A 17,197-nucleotide genomic window follows, 5' to 3' on the forward strand; every position below is an offset into this window, starting at 1 on the left:
CATACATATACAGTCTATATTTTGGGTTCCTACTGCTCTATTTCTGGGGAAACTCTGCCAAAATTTTTCCAAGTTATGATGGCTGGTTTTTTGGTCTTTTGAGCCATTTATGCTGTTATGCTGCTGAAATTTTGGCAAAATCAGAGGTTAAGTCAGGTGTTCCTTCTTGGGAGCTTCATGGTTGGCTTTAATGGATGATCAAAATGGCCCTCAATTCACTCCATTTCATTTAACTCAAAGAATCCAGATAAATGTTCATGTGTACAGGAAGATATTTTTCCAGTAGCGCATAGTCTTTATGTTTGGGCCAAGAAGATTACGAGAGATCTTGGAATGTCCTTTGCCTGTTGTAATTCCGATGATCAACTATGAAAACTCGTTTGATGTGCATGTGTTTGTCCTTATCTAAAGTTGAGCTCCATTGAAGTTTCTGGGGATTGGGTAGTCAAAAGTTTTGGGTTCTTGCACGTGTGTTCAAAGGGGTTCTCAAAGCATTGAAACTTGGGTAGCCATGGCTTTCTCTTATCCGGAGTTTCATGGAAGAAGTGATGAAGATGTGGAAGAATTTTTGGAAAAGATGGAGTTTGCCTGCATTAGCAACCAGATTCATGACCCTACGCAAATGTTACGCCTTCTCCAAATTTGTTTGAAGAGTGATGCACGAGTTTGGTCCAAGGCATTTGAAGAGGAGTTGCGTGCAGCGGATCCACCTGTAAGATTGAGTTGGGACAATCTAAGGCATGGATTGGAAGTGGAGTTTGTGAAGATAGAAGATCCTGACAAAGTGTGGCAAGAAGTACAAGGTTTGGTGCAGAAGGAAGGTGAGCCAGTAGATGCGTACATACGTAAGTTTTCATTGGCATGGGAGTGAATGTGCAAGGCCTTAGCACCACAGGTACCCCCGCCTGACATGATGAAGAAGGACAGGTTCTTAGCTGGTCTTTGGGAGAATATACGTTGGAGAGTGGAGCTAAAGAAGCCTAGCACATATGAAGATACACTAGAGGTAGCAAGGAACAAAGAGTGGAAGTTGAGGAAAATGAGCCAGTTAGGGGTGGAGTCTTTGCCAATGAGGTCTGAATTTCAGCCTATAGAATCTTTACAAGGTCGCATGTCAGGGGTTCATCACGAACCAGTCGTTTCTGTTACTACTCAGGTTATGCCAGCAGTGGTCACTACAGCAGTGCAAGATGATGAGCTAAGGCAAGACATGAGGCAAATGGTAGATTTGATGAAGAATCTCAGCCTAAACATGCTAGGTCAAGTGGGAAATAATCGAGGTCGAGGGAGGTATGCAAATCAGCCAGGAGGTGAAGAAAGACCTAGGAATGGTGTTGGACAAAGCAATGGTAGGTTTTGGAGGCAGAAGCCCACCTGTTACAATTATGGAGAGTTGGGTCACATCAGCCCGCAATGTGATAATCCACCAAGGATAGGGGGAGACATGTATCCATTGCCAAGACAGGTGTTAACTAGGTCAAATGATTATGGCATCGAAATTAAGGGAGACGAAGGAACCAGTGGACTGACCCAGGAGGAAAAAGGAAAGACAAAAGTGCTAAGTGTAGTCACCTTGGAGAAGGCATCAAAGCTAGAGGATACATTAGTGATGCCTATTGGGAAGAGAACCACAGAGGAAAAGGAAGGAAGAAGTGCCCCAGGTCCTAGTAAGAAGAGAGGAAAGAGCCATGAAGGCGAGGATGTCAAGGCCAAGAGAAAAAGGAGAGCTCGTCGAAAGTTTCATGTTTCATATTTTCCACTAGGGGATGGGCAATTAAGCTATGACTTGAAGGAGGATCTGACGAGCAGGAAGGCAGATGTTACTTTTGGGCAGCTTATAGAGATGGTGCCTAAGCTAAAGCGACAGTGGAAGAGGATTGTTAACCCAATGGAGAAAGAGCCAGAGAGAGGTTCAGTAAAGGTGTTGGCAATGGATGAGCTACCAGACATTTGTCCAATAGTAGATGTGTGGCATAAAAGGAAAAATTTGGGACAAGGTTATGTGGATGGCGGAGCCCAAATATGTGTCATAACACACTCATGCGTTGAGAAGATGGGTCTCACAGTGGCTGGTGTGTCAGGTTTTCGGATCAGATTGGCAAACCATCAAAAAGTAAAATGCTTGGGTGTTGTAAAGAGCTTAGAAGTGGAGGCATATGATGCAAAGGCAGTGGTTGATTTTCATGTGATGCCAGCAGGGTTGGGAGCATATCCTATTATACTAGGCAGACCATGGTTACGTGTAGTGGGAGCTGTTCAAGATTGGCGACATGGTACGATTAGCCTCTATGGAAAGACAGGTACCAAGAAGCTTTATAATATGGACACAAGGAAACGATTAGAGGAGCTTTATGAAGATGAGGATGAGTCTAGTGATGAAGACTCTTCCATGGTGACAAATGAGGACAGTGATAGCACTATGAGCAGTGATGAGGATGTTGATGTTGCATTTCTTTTGATGGACAAAGAAATACAGGAGTTTGGTTTAGTTGCATTTGTGAATGAGGTTGAAGATGAAAGTGAAGGGCCTTATGAAGTGATTGAAGGGCTGATGCAAACCAAGGTTGAGTTGTCAAAGAAGCAGGAATTGATGACACAAATGATCAGTGGAGACCTCTCAACTATGGAGAAGGATATATATTTGCACATGCTGGCTAGTTTTCCTGATTTGTTCATTACTTCATATGAAGAGATCAGAGGGTTCAAGGGCGAAGAGATGCATATAGAGCTGAAAGAAGGTGCTAAGCCAGTGCGGCAAAGGCTAAGAAGCATGGGTCAAGAGCAAATGGAAGCCTTGCGAGAAGAGGTGGACAGGTTATTGAAGGCAGGGTTCATAGTCCCTGTGGAGACCACAGAATGGGTGAGTCCAGTAGTAGTCAGTCCAAAGAAGGATGGGAAGTGGAGGATTTGTGTAGATTTTAAACCCTTAAACGCAGCCACTAAGAAGAACCCATATCCTCTTCCATTCATTGATCAGATCTTGGATTCAGTGGCAGGTTATGAGAGGTACAGTGTGTGTGATGGTTTTTCAGGCTATTTTCAATTGAAGATTGCTCTTAAAGACCGCACAAAGACAACTTTTATTACGCCATGGGGCTGCTATTGCTACACAGTATTGTCATTTGGGTTGTCAAATGGACCTTCCATCTATCAAGAGAGAGCGAATTGGGTGTTGGAACCATTCATTGGTAGTTGTGTTAAAGATTTTATGGATGACTTTTGTGTTTATACCAGTAGGGCTGAACACCATGAGAAGCTGCAGATGGTATTGGCTCGATATGATGAATGTGGAGGACAACTAAATCCAAAGAAATGTCATCTAGAACAGCCAAGGGTGAAGTTATTGGGCCACATGGTGTCAGAAAATGGCATTGAGGCTGATCCAGACAAGGTTAAGTCTATTATTCTTCTTCCATCACCTACGAGTACGAAGCAATTGGAAACCTTTATACACAAAGTGACGTACATGGCAAGGTTTATTCCATTGTCTTCTCAGATTCTTTATCCATTACAACAAGTGGCAAAGCATGATCCATTGCAATGGGATGACAAGTGTGAAGAAGTGTTTCAAGAGGTGTTAGGGGGGTTGTCAGCCATGCAGGCTCCTGATTGGGAGAAAGTGTTTTATGTAAATCCATCAGTAGGGGATGATGCCATTGGAGCCATGCTATTGCAAAAGGGGAAGGGCAGCCATTATATGAGGCCAGTGTATTGTGCAAGCCGAGTGAAGTTGGTAGCGGAGAGAAAGTTCTCGGAAGTAGAGCTAGTGATGGCCAGTGTAATATTTGCTTGTCGACGATTTCGTCATTACTTGCTACCACGGCCTTTTGTTTTCTTGATGAGTTATGCCTTTTTGCCACAGTTAATTAATGTTACTAACATGTCAAATGTGGTGAAGAAATGGGTAATTGAGCTGCAAGAGTTTGAGTTCTCTTTTCTAGTGGGAGATAGTACAAGGGCTACCCTAGCTGATTTGTTGACCTACAAGGAGAATCCCCTTATTGTTAAGGAAGAGGTGGTGAGAAAGGTAGTTGAAGAAGTGCCACAAATCAGCAATGCACATGTGTTGTTCTTTGATGGTTCATACAGAAAGAGCCATGATGCAGCTTCAGGGGGTATAGCACTTTATGATCCAGAGGGGAAGCTAGTATGCAAGAGAGGGTTCAAATTGGATGCTCATAGTAACAATGAGGTTGAATATGCTACTCTGGAAGCCGGATTACACATTTGTTTGAAGCATGGGGTTCGAAGGTTGAGCATAAAAGGTGATGCCTTGTTAGCGATGAAGCAAGTGCTGGGTGTGTGGAAGAGCAAGAACAGCTCATTGAAGGAAATGTGTTTCAGAATTAAAGGCCTGTTAAAAAAGTTTGAAGCATGGAGCATCAGACACATTGAACGTGCTCTAAATGGGGAGGCACATGAAGCAGCTCAAGGCATGATTGGGGAGCTATTTGTGTTGAGGACCAACTTACCTCTTTACCATGGTCGGGAAAGTTTGGCTCAAGAAGAGGAGTTTTTGCTAACAAGAATCATTCCAAAGGAGATTCAGAAGTCTAAGAAGTATGGCTTTGTGCGTAGAGCATACAAGTACAAATTGATTGGTGATGTCTTATACATGAAAGGGGCTGATCTCGTGTTGAGACGTGTACCTTTGCGGGAGGAGCTTTACAGCGTGTTGGAAGAGAATCATGGAGGCGCATGTGGTGGCCATTTTGCTCTAAAGATCACCTTGCATAAGATTTTGCAAGAGGGGTATGTATGGCCTAGTTTGCACAAGGATGTTCACCATTGGTGTAGGTCTTGAAATAGGTGTCAAGCATTTGGGAAGAGAGTGTTAAAGCCAGAGCTACGAAAAACCATTATGGCGTTTGATGTGTTTGAAAAGTGGGGGATTGATGCAATAGGCCCGTTACCTATCACAAGCAGGGGCAAAAGCTATATCTTGACGGCAGTGGACTATCTCTCTAGATGGGCAGAGGCTATAGCAGTAAAACAGATCACTGCAAAGGATGTAGCAAAATTTGTGTATGATGAAATATGTTGCAAGTTTGGGGTGCCATTAGAGCTACTTTCAGATAAGGGGCCAGGATTTAGAGCTAAACTGCTAGACTTCTTATGCACAAAGATGAAGATTAGGCACCAGCATACCACTCCTTATTACCCGCAGTGTAATGGCTTAAATGAAAGATTCAATGGTGAGTTGGTACAAATTCTTTCTAAAGTGACAGAGCACCAAGGAAAGAATTGGGATTTGGAATTGCCTAGTGCATTATGGGCTTACCGTACTTCGGTGAAGACAGGTACAGGGTTTACTCCATTTCATTTGGTGTATGGAAAGGAAGAACTATTGCCTGTGGAGGTAGAGTTGCCTGCGGTCAAGATGTTAGAGAAGTTGCTTGGGCCGCCTAGTGATGCATTCAAAGAGAGGCTCTTGCAGTTACAAGAGGTCCAGTTGGATAGGATGAGCGCATTGGAGCATTATGGGCAGATGCAAGATAAGGCTTTGGCAAAGATAAATGAAAAGGTCAAAAGTAAGGGTATCAAGAAACATGACTTGGTTTTGCGCTACAACAGTAAGCTGGATAACACCTTCCAAAAGAAGTTTCAAATTAAGTGGGAACACCCTTTCAAGGTAGTGGAGTGTTTCCCAAATGGCACATATCAGCTGGCTAACCTGGATGGTGTTCTACATAAGTCAAGGGTAAATGGATTGCGTCTTAAATTGTATCATGCTAGATTGATGATGGTGGAGCAAGATGAACTGTCTGTGGAGCAAGCAATGTTGGTGAAGGATGAGGAGACCTGTGATGCGGCGAGTCTCATATCGCTGTTTACTGCTGCTGATCATGAATGATCTAGCAGGTTAGGGGATGGGCAAATTATGTCAAGAGTTTTTTTGGAGCAAGGGATTGCGCATATGTACATACACATGCATGGTGCATCGAATAAAGGATTGCCCAATTTCCATACCCAGGTGGTTACGTGGGGCCCACATGTGTACAGGTAGGACAGGGTGTACATAGTGCATCGATTTTCACTATTATCAGTACCATTGTGTTTTTTCTACAATAAGGAGGAGTTGGTAGCACGTAAAACTTCTCGAGGAAGCTATCCTCGGGCCGACGACATGAGGTAAGCAGGTGCGTCAGATGGCATCTAGTGGCGTCAGGAGGGCGAACGGGGTCAATATTTGCACGCGGATGAGGACGGACACAACGTGGGTGTTTTCTTGTGAGAGTTATGCAGAAAGGTTATCATTAGGACCACTTTTTGGGGCCACTTCACGTGGTTGGGAGACGCATTATTGAAAAGAAATGAGTGCCAGGTGTGCGGATGATGCAAAAAGGTGACAACTATGCACTACGAGGTCAGTTTTTGGCCTATTCGGGGTCCGTTTGAGGTCATCTAAAAGGCCAAGGGTGCCCAACTAATAAAGCTAACTATGGAAGCTGAAAAAACAGAGAGAAGACCAAAAAAAACGTGGAGAAGAGAGGAGGAACAGCCGCAACTGTGTTTTTGGGGTTTTTGGAGCCTGTTTTGGCCGTAAACTGCTCATCCGAGGTCGGATTTGAGCACTTTGACATTGTAGACTAGGGTTTTGGGCCGTTCCAGACGCGATGGCGCTGTCCAGTTTTCCAAATTCCTCACTCTTTTTCTGCTGTTTTTGCTGTGTAAGTTTCTCCTATGATCGAAGCTTCTGCTCCAGTTTGTGATTGTATCTGGCTTATTTTACCCATATTGTGTGAGCTATTTGCCCCATTGGTGTTGGCCCAAGCTCATTTGTATCTAAACATCAGAAATTCTCCCCTTTTGAGCTGAGTTTTTTGGGTGTGTGTGTGTGTGTGTATCTCTCTGTGTGGAGTGGGTAAACGGATCGTCTCTCTCCTCTCACTCCATAGGTGTGTTCCCTGTCTCGGCCAGGTGTGTTGTGTAAGCCGAGTGGTGCCCCATAGTGTGTGTGTGTATCTTCCCAAGAGTGTGTGTCGGGTCGTTATAGAGGCGCTGTGTGTGTTTTCATCCCGCTCACAACGCCATTTTTTTGTGCTTATATTTAAAACTAGTACTTAATCTCTCCCATACGAGGGGAGGAATCCAAAGAGCAAGAAAGTAATGAGACTTTAAGTTCCTCTGAAATGTGGCTCCATGAAGACGACGATCTAGACGATTGCCAACTCCTCCCAAGAGGAAATGATCAACACACAATCCTTCTCCTTATCACTCCGAAAGGGAAGAGCGGAAACAAAGGAAGAAAAGGGCAAGAAAGAGGTCACCCTCTTCTCCTTCTTCTTCACCTTCCTCCTCTTCCGATGAAAGCTATGGCTATTCTCCTAGAGAATACAAGAGGGGAGGACATCACAAATCATACCATGCATGGCGAAGGTCAGAAAAGCTCAAGAAGTTCAAAGAGGGAGGAAAGAGTATCTCTTTTCACCTATAATGGTACCTTTGGTGCCACCAGCAAAGGGTTGGCCTTCATCCAAAAATTTGATGCGGCCTTTGGAGATGAGGGCTTCATGGAGTCCTCCAAGCTACGCCATGTAGCTATGCACTTCCAAAAATCGTCTCGTATAATGGTGGGCTAGCCTTCATGGCAACGGCGAAGCCCCAAAGATATGGAAAACCCTATGAGGTTCCATCATGAAGCAATTCCTTGCAAGAGATGGAAAGGACAAAGTGCTTATCCAATGGCACACTTTGAAGCTTCTGACTCATGAGTCTATCCACAAATATGTAGACAAGTTTTGGGACTTACATCTCAAGGCTACTGTCTTCCAAAAGATAGACTTTGTCGAGCGAAAGCAACAGTTTTGTGCGGGATTACTTGAAGAGATGGCCGAGTATGTCAACTCTCAATGGCCTGGTTCTATCACCAAAGTAATCCATCACACCATGGTTGCTTCGTGCATCAATTTCCAACAAGGGGCTAGACGGAATGTCAAGCCCATGGAAAACAAAGACAAGAGTGATGCAAAGGGCAAAACCAATGCCCAAAATTCTTCCCAAGACAATTCCAACAACAACAACAATCGGTCCAAGGAGGGAGTTTACAAAGGTAAAAACAAACTCTCTCCTAAAGAGCTTGAAGCTATTTGCAAGGACCATAAGTGTTTTAAGTGTGGGGAGCAAGGACATGGCTATCGTTCTTGCCCAAAGAGAAGTGCTCACAATGAGACTCCTAGAGCTTCCACCATTGAAGCTCCAAAAGAGGATGCTCATTGCAAAGCTTCACCTCTCTCCTATGCTTGGGGAAAGGTAAGAGAGCATGATGTCTTCATCTTGTTTGACCCTAGCTCTACTCACAACTTCATATTAAATGGATTTGGCCACAAAGTTGGACATTCAAGATTTTGAGATGGGTGATACCGTAACGGCCGACACTGTTTTCAAGGGATAGCAAGCCTCCGTTACTCCCTTGATTGGGAATTTGAGGCTTCATGTCCAAAGCTATGTCAATAAAGAAGACTTTTTCACCTGTCCTCTCCAACATGCGGATGCTATCATAGGGGCACCATGATTCAACCACATGGGTGCCAACATGAAGTTCCCTGAAAGGAGAATCTACTTCACCTACACAAAAAAGAACATGTATATAGATGCTAGTGAGTCTGGTCATACTACTCCAATTGTAAATCCTCTTGCTTTTGATAAATCAGTGAAGAGCTCAATTTATGCGTTCATGATTTTTGTCTAAGAGTCACTAAAAGGTCCTAATGTTTCATGAAATGTAAATGATAGGAATCAAGAAGAGTTAGAATTGTCTAATTTTCTAAAAGGATTCCAAGATGTGTTCATCAATGATATCCTTATGGACTTACCTCCAAAAAGAGGGGATGATGACCATCGAATTGAGGTCCTGCCAGGAAGCTCACCGCCTAACAAGCCTCCTTATCGAGTCAACAAGAGGAGATCATGAGGCAAGTGAGAGAATTGGTTGACAAAGGATGGTGAGGCCTAGCTCCTCTCCCTTTTGTTCTCCAGTCCTTTCAGTGAAAAAGAAAGATGGTACATACCATATGTGTGTGGACTATCGAGCACTAAACCATATCACTATCAAAAGCAGATTTCCCGTGCCTCGAGTAGAAGATCTGTTTGATAAGCTATAAGGCTCTACCTACTTCAGTAGGATTGACCTTAAAAGTGGCTATCATCAAATAAGGATAGTGGATGAAGATATCCTAAAGACCGTGTTTTGTACAACATTTGGTTATTATGAATATCTAGAAGGGAATGTCCTAGCATATGAGAGCCGAAGGCTCAATACTGATGAACGAGTCTTGGGAATTTATGAGAAAGACCTTTTAGCTGTTTTACATGCCCTAGACACATGGAAGCACTATTTATTGGGGACTCCATTCATTTTACGAACATACCACCAAAGTCTCAAATACTTCATGACGCAAACCAAACTTTTTGCCAAACAAATGAGGTGGACAAATTTTCTTTCGCAATTTAATTTTCATATTGCTCACAATTGCGGGTAAGCACAATCAAGTGGTCGATGCACTTTCACGAAGACCAAAAGTTAATGCAGTGTCTATAGCAATTCACAATGATCTATCTTCTATGATAGACGAGTATGCTATTGAGCATGACATCATAGATATAATGTCAGCCCTTGCTTTGGGGAAGAAAGAGGAACCATTCACTTTGCAGGATGGTTATCTTCTCCACAACAATAGGCTATGTGTTACCCACTGCCTTCATGAGAAAGTCATGTATGAATCCCATGCTCCTCCCTATGAGGGGCATAGAGGCATTCAATCCACTCTCAGAGTAGTAGAGACGTATTTCTATTGGCCTACCATGAAAGTGGACATACAAGAGTATGTTTCAAAATGTGTGGTATGCCAAAAGACCAAGTATGATAGAGGGAAGAAACCTTGATTACTCCATCCATTGCCTATCCCAAATTCACCATGGGAGAGTATATCCATGGATTTTATCTTTGGATTACCCAGGTCTATCCATGGGAATATGGACAATAGTCAACAAGTTTAGCAAGCAAGCACACTTTATTTCTGTCAAAAAGACTATTAAGGCCCACCAAATTGCAACTCTCTTCATATTACAGATTTTCAAACATCATGGATTACCAACATCCATCGTGTCAGATAGAGATTCTAGAATGACCAGCAATTTCTTGAAAGGTCTCGTTGAAAATCTAGGTACAAGATTGAATTTCTCTTTGGCCTATCACCCACAAACGGATTGGCTATCAACTCAAGTTGCCCAACCATTGGCTCATACACAATGCTTTTCATGTGAGCCTACTTAAGCCCTACAAAGGAGAGACACCAAGTGAACCAATTATTGAAGACCTTCCCAAAATCGAAGACCAACAAGAGGTGCTACAACCCGAAGCTATCCTTCAACATGAAGACAAGGTACTATGACATGGTAAGATTATCCGACGATATCTTATTAAGTTCAAAAATTATCCTTTTGAAGATGCTAGATGGATGCAAGGAATACAGCTTAAGGATAGTATGAACGTTGTCAGTGCTTACAATGCTATATTAGAGTAAGCAAATGTACAAATTTCTTTTGAATGACCAATGTTTTTGTCTTATAAGACTAGTTCTCTTTGTATTATACACAAATTTGAATAGTTTGCATGCGTGCTTAGAATCATGTTTGTGATGACGAAGTCTCTCAAACACCAAGTGAAATTAGTCACTCTACTTGGGAGAATGAAATGGACTAAAGAATAGACATACTTGCGGCAGCTATGTCTCTCAAGCACCAAATGGATTAGTCATCCATCTTGGAAAGATGTTGTAGGGTAAAAAAGGATCCTCTACCCACTAAGAAAAATTGACTAATGAGTAAGGCTTTATCTCTTCTATCTCATAGTCGACGACGACTATGATTTCAAGAGAGAGGTTATGTCATAAAATCTAATATCTAACAAACCCAAATGATTTTCTCATATTTTACTGATCATTTAATGTGGGAGAATAAACGAGAACAAGGGTTAGGATATAGACATGTGCTTACATATCTATCTCAACACGGGGCCAATGGTAAAGGGACCCAAATGAGAGATGGTATGTCAAAGAGCAAGGCTAACAGACCTTAGGGTTGGCTTCCACTACAAGAGGTACTTCACATTAGCGACGTTCGTAGTGCGACGCTCAAAAGTGAAAATCCACGGTGTCGCTATGGGCGTCGCTATTTTATTTGTTACATAGTGACCCTCATAGCGATGCCAACAGGGGTTAAAAGTAAACTAAGAGCGCCAGAAACTCAGATCTCATATCTGAGTTTCGACACTCAAGCGAAAGAGGTAACCTCTCCATCTCTCTCTCTTTCTTCTCTACACACACACACACACACACACACACACACTTACACACATGAGGAGAGCAAGGAGAGCTAGGTATGCTCCTTCCCTCTCCTCTCTTTCATGTTCCCTTCCCCTCTTCCTCTCTCTCTTCTTCCCTCTCTCTCTCTCTCTCACACACAGTGTCATTGAGAGAGAGAGAGAGAGAGAGAGAGAGAGAGAGAGAGAGAGAGAGAGAGTACACATATGCATAAACAAAAAACACATACACACATGCATAAGCATACACACACACATTGAGAGAGAGAGAGAGAAATTAAAGAGAGAGAATGAGAGAGAGAGAGAGATATAAAGCAAAGAGAATGAGAGAGAGAGAGAGAGAGAGAGAGAGAGAGAGAGAGAGAGAGAGAGAGAAGAACCAAAGAGAAAGAGAGGGGGAGAAGACGAAAAGAGAGAGGTAAGGGGAGAAAACAAAGAGAGAGAGAGAGAGAGAGAGAGAGAGAGAGAGAGAGAGAGATAAAAAAAAGTAGAGAAAATATGAAATAAAATGTTATATTAAGATTTAGGGTTAGGTTAGATTTGAAACTACATTTAATTAAAATTAGGTTAGATTAAGATCTATGATTAAGTTAGATTATACATTTTAACTTTTATTTAAAATTTATGCTAAATTGAAAATTAGGTTAGATTTAAGATTAGGTTAGATTACATTTAGGTTTAGGTTAGGTTTATGTTTATGTTGAGATTTATGTTAGATTTATATTTACGTTAGATTTAAAATTAGAACAAGATTTAAGATTAGCTATGTTAGATTTAAGTTTGATTATATTTAGGTTTAGGATTTAAGATTGGATTAGATTTACTTTTATTTTGAGTTTAAGATAAGATTAGATTTAGATTTAAGTTGGATTACATTTAGGTTTAGGTTAGATTTAAGATCAGATTATATTTCGGTTTATGTTGTTTAAGATCGATTAGATTAGATCTAGATTTATGTTAGATTTAAAATTAGATTAGATTTAGGTTAGATTTTAGGGCATGTCAATGAAGGATTTGCCCAAAAAGCAAACATTTGTTACACAAAAATATGTATATTCCCATCAGAATCTGACACCTATTAACTCACCCACTACCCATGTTTAATTAGGTTAGATTTTAGATTTAGTGTTTTTATTAAAGTCTATCTTCGGGATTACAAAAAAAATTTAGTTAGGCGAACGGTGATCCCTCTCTTCCTCTCTATGGATGCGACCTTAAGTTGGAAAGCTTTCAACGGCATGATACTCAGATTGGAGTCAACATGTAATGTGCGAAGTAATCCCCAAGGATCTGCTTTGAAGAGATGTTAAGATGCTGTGAATTGCTAAAGCTAGAGAAGAGGCAAAGGGGTTTTGTCCACTACATGCACTATCATGTAGACGTGGGTGTGTAGACTTCTCATACCCACAAATATAGGCATTCACCAATAAAGACGAGATTATAACCCGGTGGTTATGATCTCCGTGCACCTCTAGACCGAGGTGTGGGGGATCAGACATGACTAGAGAATGTGAGGTAGTTTACAGTATGAACAAAGAGAGAGAGAGAGAGAGAGAGAGAGAGAGAGAGAGAGAGAGAGAGAGAGAGAGAAGACGGAGAACACCAATATATAGAATATTGAATTTATGTTCAGGTTATAAGGTTTTTACATTCATTATGAGTAGTGACGAGGATGTGGGGCCGTCCAACCGAAACACCTATCTCTCAACAAGGATCTTATGTCCTTGTAATCAATGCAAGCATGATGTGCGATGGACAAGACGCGTTTCTTACAGCACGTTTGCAAATTTGGCGAGTTTGATCCATCTATTATAGATCGAGTTGTTGCCAATTACAACTCATCGAACTTTGATGCTGGCCAATAGGCAGCAATCTTGCAACCCAATAGACGTGTTCGTAGGCGCTTTGGTCAATGAGCATACATGAGGCCACAAGATGTACCTCTGACAGCTCGGAGGATGATCATGCAGGCCACATTCCCAACGAGGCAATGTTTGAGCCCGAGATCGATGAAATGATCGAGAAGATCATGGATTCAGAAAGGCTTATCTATGATGATATGAAAAGTGAAGCCGACACGCCATTGTATGATGGAGCACGTGTGTCTAGATTGAAGGCGCTCCTGGTTCTTCTCAACATGCAGGCAAAGTTTGGATGGATTGACACTAGCGTCCCAACGCTTTTCAGGTGATCTATTACAATGTGTTTACTTCAATAAAAAACTCTAAATGTATAATGATATGATAGATTACTTACACAAGTGTACCGCATTTTTTCGTTGTGTAGATTGCTCAAAGTGCACATACTACTAGCTGATAATGTGATGCCAGAATCTAGAGAGGAAGCAAGAAAGATCTTGTGAAACTTGGAGATGGATTACAATTCGATTCACGCTTGTCCTAACGGCTGCATTTTTTTCAGAGGAGAATACATAGACATGGAGAAGTGTCCGATATGTGATTCCGAGAGATATCGAGTAGATCTCCACAAAACAAAAATTCCACAAAAGGTTTTGCGACATTTTCCTCTGCTTCTCTCGCATCAAGAATTTCTTTGAATGCAAGTCCATGACCGCCCTAGCATCATGGCACGAGGAGAATAGATCTTTGGATGGTGTGTTACGGATTCCTGCAGATTGCGCAGCTTGGAAACATATAGACGATACATGGCTGGATTTTGCCAGGGAAGCTCAAAATTTGTGCATAGGCCTAGCTATGGATGGCGTAAATCCATTTGGTCAGAAATCAACATCTTACAGTAGAATCATGGGAAAATTTGAACAGTCTAGTCGGTGATGGTCCTCTGATACAGATCCGTGGTGACGGAACTCACTTACTTCGGCACGCTACAAGAGATTCTAAGGATCAATTATAGAGGATTTTTTGTCGGCTTGTTCGACATGCAATGGTTCAAGGTAAACATGGAGGGTCACAACGCTACTATGCACAGAGGAGAGTCTGGTTTCCTTGAGGTGGATTCAACTAAAAAATGGACCAACCTAAGAGACACTTTCGTACTACCCTGAGCATTGTGAACAAGTAAGTCTGTAAATAGTTAACATCCAATTTTAGAAGCTATGTGCTTGGAAGCTCTCATGTAAGTTATGTGGCTCTGGAAGGTGATATTTCATCCTACAAAGTCTGCATCAAATTGGTGGTACATCATAGAGGTAGCCCCTCGTAATGCACAGACGTATGAGGGCTACCATGTGCCAATGACAACAGTATCAACGGAGGAGATCGAAGTAGATGCTTAGTCTGAAACCGCTGAGGTGGTGCCAGACGAGCATCAAATTGCATGGATTCTTTGTATGTTTTGAATAGTGGTCGATGCAGGACGTGACCCCACTCCGTACGAGCGCGCGTACGCAGGTAGAAAGAGCTTAAAGGCCCTCATGGACATTCTGAGTTCTCGCGGCGGCATGGTTAGTATTTCACTTTACACTTTTACATTTGTTGTATTTTAATGATAAGCTAAGAAAATAAATTGTTTTGTAATTATATATTCATACTTACAGAAAGTACGTCTTATTGTTTTTTTGCAGAACCCGATAGATACGCCGCTTGGACGCGATGAGATGTCTGATTAGCCGACGTCAGTTTAGTCGTAGCCGTAGCCAGATAGCATTAGTTTCCTTTTGTCATAGATTGTATATTGAGATGACGTGTATAGTAACTATTGAAAAACCATGTATTTTCTCAATAATGACAATTGTGTTGTAACTATTACATTTGCAAAGCTTAACAATCAAGTGATTTTGCCTATGATGTGTATAATTGTCATTGATTTACTTTCATCAATTTACTTTTGTCCAATTACTTTTGTCAATTTTGTATCTTTATTCTACAAACAATACTATGCATGATAGAGTTAATGGTTATATTGTCTTGTGGGTGACTACTTTGGGTCTATACCTTGCACTTTCTTTCAAAGGTGAATCTGGGCTTATCTTGGATTCACTAATGTTTACTCTATTTATTGAAACATTCAATATGGTTGATGAATGCCCTGCCACCCAATAATTTTTTACTCTCGGGCGTCGCTATAAGCGTCGCTATATAAGGCTCTGCAACATCGCTATGAGCGTCGCTATAGGAAGCCTACACCATCGCTATCAACGTTGCTATCTACGTCGCTATATAGCAACACATATAGTGACATTCCGGTAGCGACGCTGTTAGCGATGGTCTTAGTGACACCGAGGAGTATAAAAACCAATGTATTTTTGTCGTTAAAAGTGTCACAAGTGCACATAACCTCTTGAGTGTTCATTGAAGACCTCCAAAGGTTAGTGTTAAAAGTCCTTCGACCTTAGGTAAGCTAGAGTTGTGCTTGAGGTGGGAACCCGCGGCCCAAGCCTGAGATGCTTGTCAAGCTTGCTGATGGCTGATATGCTTGAAGTGCTTGATGATTGAGATGCTTGAGGTGCTTGTCATGATAGAGATGCTAGAGTTGTACTTGAGGTGGGAACCGAGCCCAAGCTTGAGGGGCTTAAGGGCCGAGCTTGTGGTGAGAACTGGGCCCAAGGTTGAGGGACTTGAGGTGTCACAAAAGTCAACACATATCCCTACAAGGAGAGGGTGAACCATGCAAGTAGGGGGGGTGGACGCTTGACCACTTCTCTCCCAAAGGGCACCCCTTGCTCAAGAGGCAAGTAGGACATATGTCAAGCCCCTAGGTAGGTTACCCTCAGGGAGTGTCCAAAGCCTATTGGTTAGCCTCACAAGGGGTCCAATGATAATTTAGTAGATTTAATTAATTGTTTTTGCATTTATCAAGTCCTCTCTCTCAAAGGGGAAAGGGGGACACTTGTCCCAAGACTACCTTTGTTACTTCTTGTAATGCAACATGCATGTGATTGGCCAGTCTTGCAGGGGTCCAATTGTTGGGGTATAGGCGCCTATGTCTTGCCCGGCCGCCCAGAGTCTGGGCGCCCACTGACTTGTATACCTTATACATAGCATAAGTGTATAGGGGGCTGCTCACTCTTTGTATAGGGGGCTGCTCACTCTTTGAGTCTCCCCACCCACATCGTATGTGTCTCTCCTTCTCTCTCTCTCTCACTCTCCATCTGTGGTGCTCCCCGATCCCCTTCAATTGGTATCAGAGCGACAGGTGTGAGAGCGTAGATGGACGGCTTCGCGATGAACTCGTCAGCTATGGCGGAGAGGTCACGGATCTAAGCAAAGAAATAGAGGAGGCTTATGGGCAGCCATACAGAGGCTTGCAGGAGAGCTCTCAGGAGCTTCCTAGTGCTCACAGATCAGAGTTCCTGTACAGATCAGCCCACAGTGTACATCATTTTCCCTCTTCTTGGCAAGCTTTGCAACGGCTACATCGGCGACGATAGGTTGGAGCTTGGAGCTTCCATAGACATGGAAGCATTGTGAGATTGATGCATTCAGCTCATGCATCGAGGTGGGAAGTGAGTTTGAGCCTTTCTATGAGCTCAAAGAAGCAGAGAAGAAAGTCGTTCAGTTTTTGGCAGTTTGACAGCAGTCTACTATTTTGCTCATAACTTGAGTTACAGAGCTCCGATTCCAAAACTTTTTGGTTCAAAACGAAGCTGGCTTTGAGCTCTACGACTTTGTAGAAGAAATTGTTTTCTGATTCAGAGTGCAGGTGGGTCTGAAATTAAAAACACAGAGACTGTTTTTCATGACAGTTTTGGGCTCTGTTGTTTTCTTTGCTGCAGACAGCTTACCCGTGTACACTGCAGGTAACAGGCACATATGAGGTGTTACAAGATCGGGTTTGACTCCCAGGTACAGGTTGAGTCTAGTACTCCCATAGGTGTTGCCAGTTGCAGTTGAGTGGTTCTTCTGCAGTGTTGTGGCTTGCATACATGGTGTTTGAGCGGATAATGCTCTATGT

The sequence above is a fragment of the Adiantum capillus-veneris genome, chromosome 10 (assembly GCF_014529385.1).
Source record: "Adiantum capillus-veneris isolate H3 chromosome 10, ASM1452938v2, whole genome shotgun sequence".
NCBI classification, from domain to species: domain Eukaryota; kingdom Viridiplantae; phylum Streptophyta; class Polypodiopsida; order Polypodiales; family Pteridaceae; genus Adiantum; species Adiantum capillus-veneris.